The sequence below is a fragment of the Micropterus salmoides genome, unplaced genomic scaffold (assembly GCF_014851395.1).
Source record: "Micropterus salmoides isolate LMB-PRFRI ecotype aquatic unplaced genomic scaffold, ASM1485139v1 Ms_hic_scaffold_2, whole genome shotgun sequence".
NCBI lineage: Eukaryota > Metazoa > Chordata > Actinopteri > Centrarchiformes > Centrarchidae > Micropterus > Micropterus salmoides.
Window position 1 is genome coordinate 8733054 of NW_024041150.1, and position 7489 is coordinate 8740542.

Consider the following 7489-nt stretch of genomic DNA (forward strand, 5'->3'; position numbering starts at 1 on the left):
ATTTCTACTGGGACAATGCTGATATTATCTGCATTTATTTATTGATTCTGAGTGTAAATTCGTTATTGAATAACCCAGAATATGATCATGGTGTCTTGGGATTTATTGGCTCTATGTTTAGGGGAAATTGAAATGATCGATGCTCAGTTTTAGGCTTTCACTTTATTTCCTCTTCGGATATCCTTTAACACTAGTCTACTGCAAACATTAAGTCACATCACTGGTCACTGATCGATCACTGTGTTCCATTGTAGCAATCCAACGCTTTTTGCAGTAGGTGAGATCGGCTGGATGAGCGGATTCATTTTCCTTTGCTCGCTTCATTAGAGTCCGACACCCAACTTGTTTACTGTGTTTCATAGTCGTCTGTTTGGACTAAACAAGCAGCCTCACATGTGACTGAATAGACATGACGATAAAGGATGTAAAACGTGTTTCTTGCTGACAGACTCTCTGACTTTAATTGTCTCTAGCATTTCTAAAGGCTAAATGAAGAAAGTTGTGTGTGGGGCTCTGACCTACAGTGAACTCAGATTTTAACTGGAATCATCAAACAAATTGTCAAGTTCTGTGTGTTTTTAATTGATTACAGCTCAGCCCAAACTTGAAAACTGCTTTTCTCTCTGAAGAACGCAAAGGACAACTCAATCTTTTCACTTCTTGATTCTTTATTTTCTTTGAGATGGTTTGATAGACCAGTGATGGAATAATATGGTATAGTTTCTTGAATGTGACTTGATAGATCAGTGTGGGGCAGTAGGTATAGGTTGATAACCTTTCAAATGCACAAACCAAAACATGAATTAGTTACAGATAAGTCATGAATCAGTCACACATAAATCACAATACCACTTTCTCACAGAAGTAATAAATAAATGCTATTGAATCTTCAAACCAAACTAAACACGATCCTTAAGTCTAACCTAGGATTTTAACAAGAAAATACCAATCCCGTAATTAAACTCATGCACATGTTACTTCTGTCAAGTTCAACATTCACATAACAAATCCCCATTACTTATTTTAAATTGCAAATTACAATCCAAGCAGAACCTGAACATTTAAACTCAATATATTCAAACACAGTCAATCATAAATTGTCCTACCAGTTGCGTCTTTGAGTGATCAGGAGCTGTAATCATAGTGTCCTTTTCCAGGAATAAATGAGAGAACCAACCGAACTCTCTACAAACATTTCAATGCCATGCTCTCTCTGTGGGTGCGCAGGCAAATATAGTCCCAAAGCTACTTCCCCAAAAGTTGGTTCCACCAACTTTTGTTGCATGATTGCCCCTGCAGTTTGGGAGTGCCCTGAGAGCCCTGGGTGAATCAAGGCTTGGATTGCTCAGTACACCTAAAGCAAAGTAACCATAAATTGACACAACACAAATCAAATATAGCCGATCTCTTTGCAGTGATGCACTTGAGTTTAATGTTTCTGTCCTGATGATCAGATCAGTCCGATCAGCTGCAGTGTCCAATCACTATAACGGTTACCCAGTAAGGGGGCGCGTCGGTCAGTAAAAGACTTCCGCGACGGACCCACTGGTGTATCCTCGCTCATAGCTCCTCACAGCTCGCTCCTCGGAGCACAAATAAGAGCTTTGGGACGGCCTGCAAGATGGCGGAGCGGAACAACTTCCGGTTCAAGCGAGGAAACGACAAATAAGAGACTTGAGAAGCAGCCGAGGTCTCTTCTACAGTTGAAGTGGATCAACAGGTCTGGCTCAGTACTGCCGCCTACCAGCTGAACACAGCTGAATGAAAGACTATTAAAAATAATGCTAGTGAAATTATTTTTTCATTATTGACTCACAGGTATTGTAGTGCACACTTGTTAGTTGATAACATGGACAGACACAATCATTTCTTTAAAACGTGCATTTCATAAATAACAATGGCCCATCGACAATTAATAAATGCCACGAATCCATAAATAGATATAAAACAGGTCGTCCGTCAGAACAGACACAATGGACAAACACACTTTAATGTGTGAAAAATAGCAATGACACACCATCAGTAAATAAATTAAAGCCATATTATTATATAGATGTAAGAATCCATAAATAGCTTTCATCAGAAACATTAACGTGATTCTGCACTAACAATAATTGTTCATTTATACACAACAACATTAGAACTCTGTTCGTTTAAAAGTCCTGTTTTCAGGCCGACTCACACCTGAATAACAACCACGCAGCAAACAGGAACTATCCAACTGTAACATCGTGTGTAAATATTCACTTTGTCAACAATCAACACTTTTGTCCCTTAACAATGAAACGTTGACTCTGTACATATCTGCCTGAGAGTCAGGAAGTCCTTCGCTGTGACCTCCTTGAGGTCTTGGAGGTGTTTGTATTTCATCTCCTTGATCTTCTGGCTCTCTGTGGACAGCGGTGTGACTGCAGGCGTGTCTGAGCTGCTGCTTTGGGAGTCCAGTTTTTCTTTTTTTAATAAATTTGCAAAAATTTCTACATTTGTTTTTTTCTGTCAAGATGGGGTGCTGAGTGTACATTACTGAGAAATAAAATGAACTTTTTTGATTTTTGGAAAATGGCTGCAATGAAACAAAGAGTGAAAAATTTAAAGGGGTCTGAATACTTTCCGTACCCACTGTACGTAGTAACTGTCCCCCACTTGTTTCTATCGATGTGTTTTGAAGTATTTCAGACTCTTAGAAAGTAAAATCCGGTTTAAAGGAGGCTGTCAGAGGAACTCTGTAGAGAGAAAGGTCAGCGAGGAGCCACCTGCTCAAACTTTGGGCTGTTCAGACCCACAGACTGAATATAAGAAGTGGACGTAGTCATTGTGACGTCACCCATTGGTTTGTGGACCCCGCTTTGAAGCCTCGAGTTTGGCCGATAGGGCGCCGCCATGTTGAGTTTTTGCAACCAGGAAGTTCCCAGAAGTGACCATATTTGGACGAGACGATGGAGCCGTGTGTGGAGCTAGCTAGCTTAGCTAGATGCATCTGTAACTCATTGTAAGTCATTTTAACAGGGCTGATAACTTTGTCTAGCGAACAACAGTCTTAAAACTAAGTGTACTCACCAGAGAAAGTGAGCAGCCGACTCCTGATGAGCTTTTTCAGCGGCGCTGGTTAAATTTACACAGTCCCGTGGGTACGAGTCACTCGAGCCTGACTGACAGATCGCCATGGTAACGACTTCACAGGCCTGACCCTTACCGGCGATCTCGGTACGGGAGGCGGACACGCTGACGAGGGAGCTAAACCCGTGTCCACTGACGGCAGTCCCAGTACGTCTCCTGAGGTGTCGGAATTGAGGTTTACTCACTGCACAGCCTCGCTGGTTTCTGTCACACGGGCGTTCAGCATAGCCCAAACATCTGTTTTTTTACTCTGCATGTCACAATGTTTGCGGGTGCGGGCGGGAGTGGATACACATGTTGCGGGAATGGGCGTTAATGGTCTCAAAATCAACGGGAGCGGGATTCAGAAATCAGTCCCCGCAGGTTTCTACATCAGAGTCTAAACATGGATTATAGAAGCTGAAAGTTTGATTCTGTTTCCCTGCAGAGTTTCCTCTGTCTGTCCTGGTCCACTCACCTCCGTCCCCCGTTCCGTCAGCTGGGCTCACCACCCTGCCCTCTCACCTCGGACCTCTCCCACGGCGACCTCCCGGCAGAGTTGCTGTCAAAGAGGATGCCAGCAAAGATGGCAAGACCGTGTCTCAGGATGACTCTTATCTATCTAATATGTTCAGGAAGAGTCTCTTCCTGAACATATTAAAGGAAGGAATTCAGAGGAACATTCACAGCATTATGAGATGCCACTGCCGTTTAAAGAGAGACCCTACCTCCCTGACAATAAGCAACTAGCCATTGTCTGGCTCAGCCATCTTAAAAGAAAGCTGCTGAAAGATGAGAAGTACAAGGAACGCTATTTGAAAAGGGTAATGCAGAGGAAGTTCACGATCAGGGGAAGGAAGGAGAGAAATGGTATATTCCCTGAATAGCCTGAATAACCATCTTCTGTCAGGCCCAGATCTGCTGAATAATCTAACAGGTGTCCTCCTCAGATTCAGACAGCAGTATATAGCACTGATATGTGACATTGAGCAGATGTTTCATCAGTTCCATGTATATGAAGCCTACCTACGTTTCCTGTGGTGGAGAGATGGTGACTTGAGAGCAGCACCACAGGAATTTCGCATGAAGGTTCATCTCTTTGGTTCTGCGTCATCACCAGGATGTGCCAACTATGGACTAAAGCAACTTGCTAAGGACAATGAGAGCCTGTTTCCCCTTGGCTCACAGTTCATCATGAAAGACCTTTATGTTGACGACGGTGTTACTAGCATAGCAACCACTGACAATGCAAATTACTTGCAAAGGAATCCCAGGAGCTCTGTGCAATGGGTGGTCTGAGACTGCACAAATTTGTGTACAACAACAGATCAGTGCTGGAGAGTATACCACCATCTGAGCATGCCACTGAAGTGAAAGCTCTTGACCTGGCCTTTAACGATTCAACTTTAGAGAGAGCCTTAGGAATCCACTGGCACATTGAGTCTGACACTTTCAGATTTTGTGTCTTCCTAAAACACCAGCCAGAAACACGACGCGGCATTTATCCAAAGTTGCCTCCCTTTATGACCCACTGGAGTTTGTCGCCCCTTTCCTGCTCACAGGGAAAAAGGTGCTTCAGGAAATGTGTAGGCACGGGAAAACTGGGATGATCCTCTTCCCAGTGAACTGCAACCAGTGTAAGAACGCTGTAAGAATGATCTTGCAAATCTGGAGAAAATCACTATACCACGCTGCTATGTGCCTGCTGACTTCGGGAAAGTTGTGATGACCACTATGGTTATGGACAGTGTTCGTACTTAAGACTTGTAAATGAAGATGGAAGCGTTCATTGTGCTCTGGTTATGGGAAAGTCCAGAGTAGCTCCCATTAAGGTAATGACTATCCCTGGAATGGAGTTGACGGCTGCTGTTGTGTCAGTCGCAGCAAGCAACACCCTAAGGAGGAGCTTGGTTTGTCAAATGTTGTTGAATACTTCTGGACTGACTCTAAAGTGGTTCTGGTATATCCACACGTTTGTATCGGACCAAATACAGAAAATACATCTCAGCACAGCTCCCCAGCAGTGGAGATACGTCTCTACTAAGAATAACCCTGCAGACCTTGCCTCTAGAGGTTCAAGCGCAAGTGAAATTCTCACATCAAGCTGGTTCACAGGACCTCAGTTCTTATGGGAGAAGGAGATACCTCCAGCTACAGATGTTATCACGGAAATACAGATTCGAGATCCTGAAGTCAAAAGGATTCAGACACTAAATACACAGACATCGGAATAAGTGAGTCTCTCCGACCGCTTGTCAAGGTTTCTTCATGGTTGAAAACAACTCAAACCGTTGCTCCTCATCCGTCGTATCAGGGAGATAAGTCAACAAGATCACAGCACTGTACAGGAACAACAGGATGCACGGTGCATCATCATAAAGGATTTACAGAGACAAGCTTATCCAGAAGAGTTAAAGTTGCTCCGTAAGGAAACTCAGCTGCCTTCTCGGAGTGAACTGTATCGGATGGATGCCTTTCTTGACCAAAATGGACTCCTTAAGGTAGGAGGAAGACTGAAAAATGCATCTCTCCCTACCCAGTGATTATACCAAAGGATCATCCCCTTACCAGAACAATAATCGATAATAATATCAAAGGATTCAACATCAAGGAAAAGGCCTGACCATCAATGAGATCAGATGAAATTGATTCTGAATTCCAGGAAAACAGAGCAATGGCAGCACACTTGCATCAATGTGTTATGTGTCAGAAACTCAGAGGAGTCACAGAAGAACAACGAATGGCAGATCTGCTGTCAGAACGTGTCAATCCATCATCACTATTCACCTATTGTGGAATGGACTGTATTGGTCCATTTCTCACCAAGCAAGGACGCAAAGTGCAAAAGCGATATGGTCTTCTTCTCACATGCCTTTGCTCTCGAACCATCCACATTGAAATGTTGGATGACATGTCCACGGATGCCTTATTAATGGCCTTCGTGTTCATAGCCATAAGAGGAGCAGTACGTTACATAAAATGTTGTTGGAGCTAAAAATTAACTGAATGATGCTCTCAAGCAAGTAGATGCAAATCGTCTGACCACGTTTTTGGCTGAGAAGCAATGTAACTTTAACTCGAACGCTCCCCATTCAAGACAAGCAGGAGGTGTCTGGGAGAGACAAATCAGAACGGTGAGAAACGTTCTTCGTTCCACTCTTTCACTCTCATCAGGCAGGCTGGATGACGCCTCTCTGCGGACTTTCTTCTACGAGGCTATGGCTATTGTAAATAGTCGTCCACTAACAGTTGATAACCTGAGTGATCCAGATAGGCCAGAGCCACTAACGCCCAATCACCTGCTCACAATGAAACCCATCACAGCCTTACCGCCTCCTGGCAGAGAAGACATGTATGCTCGCAAGAGGTGGCGTCATATTCAGTATGTTGCAGAGCAATTCTGGAGTCGTACAAGAGTACCTATTTAAAATTGCTACCAGAGAACGCTGTCACAAACCACAAAGAAACCTCAAAGTCTGAGACACTGTCATGGAGAAATTGGCCAAAGTTGTAGACACAGTGACGGATAAAGATGGACTGATAAAGATGGACTTGTGAGAAGAGTGAAGATTTGCGTCGGAGACCAGAAGATGGGAAAGGATGGACAGCGTTCTGGGAAAGCAACGTCAGTGCAGAAGCTGATTGCTTCTAAAGACTGTTTAACTGTCCTCTTCACTCCACAACTATATCCTTTGCAGTATGAAGAGTTTTTATTTATTGACATTCTTATAACCTCAAGCCCTCAGAATTTATCGAGTTTAGAATCATTTGTGCTTCATATTTCATAGTGTTAGGAGAATCACTAATGATTTGGTGGGAGTGTAAATTACCTTTTATTAATCTCAGCATCTTTCAAATACTGGTTGTTTTATATGCTTATTCATATCATAAGTTTTCTTCTGAAGTTAGTTCATTATTTGGCCCATTATTTAAAATAAAAAAAAGGAAAACGGTACGGTAGATTGTAAAGTGTGTGCGGGTAGAAGTTTGTCTGCTTAACGAGAATAAATGTGAACAGCAACATAAGGTTAATTAAAGCTGCAAGCAGCGTTGGGCGGGCCCTCGCACTTGTAGCGCGTCCGCGTGTGAGCCGGAGTTGCACATTCTGGAGCTCTGCCGGTGCGGCTTGCTGTGAATTCCTACGCGGTTATGACGCCGCATGAAGGTGCTATATGTCATTCCTGTGCCCCTATGTGGAGCTACATAGCACTTGCCGCTATGAATATAAATCGGTATTGGTGTGTAGATGTTGCGGGGTGGGAGAGTTATCAAGCACGTAAAGTTTGTTTCAGATGTGAGCATGTACACTGAACAATAATGTACCCAAACAATAAAATAAATTCCTTTATATTTCCCTGCCCTTGTTGTTTATGTGTACATACAGAGGAAGAAG

The 7489-nt window shown here is 43.2% G+C and overlaps 1 long non-coding RNA gene across 1 annotated transcript; it reads right to left on the minus strand.

The window, feature by feature from the left end:
- Positions 1 to 648: 648 nt before the first annotated feature.
- Positions 649 to 1279, minus strand: LOC119911437. The gene is made up of 2 exons (XR_005445863.1): positions 1107 to 1279; positions 649 to 775 (listed from the first exon to the last, which is right to left on the minus strand). It is a non-coding gene; the product is annotated as an uncharacterized LOC119911437 (long non-coding RNA).
- Positions 1280 to 7489: the final 6210 nt, after the last annotated feature.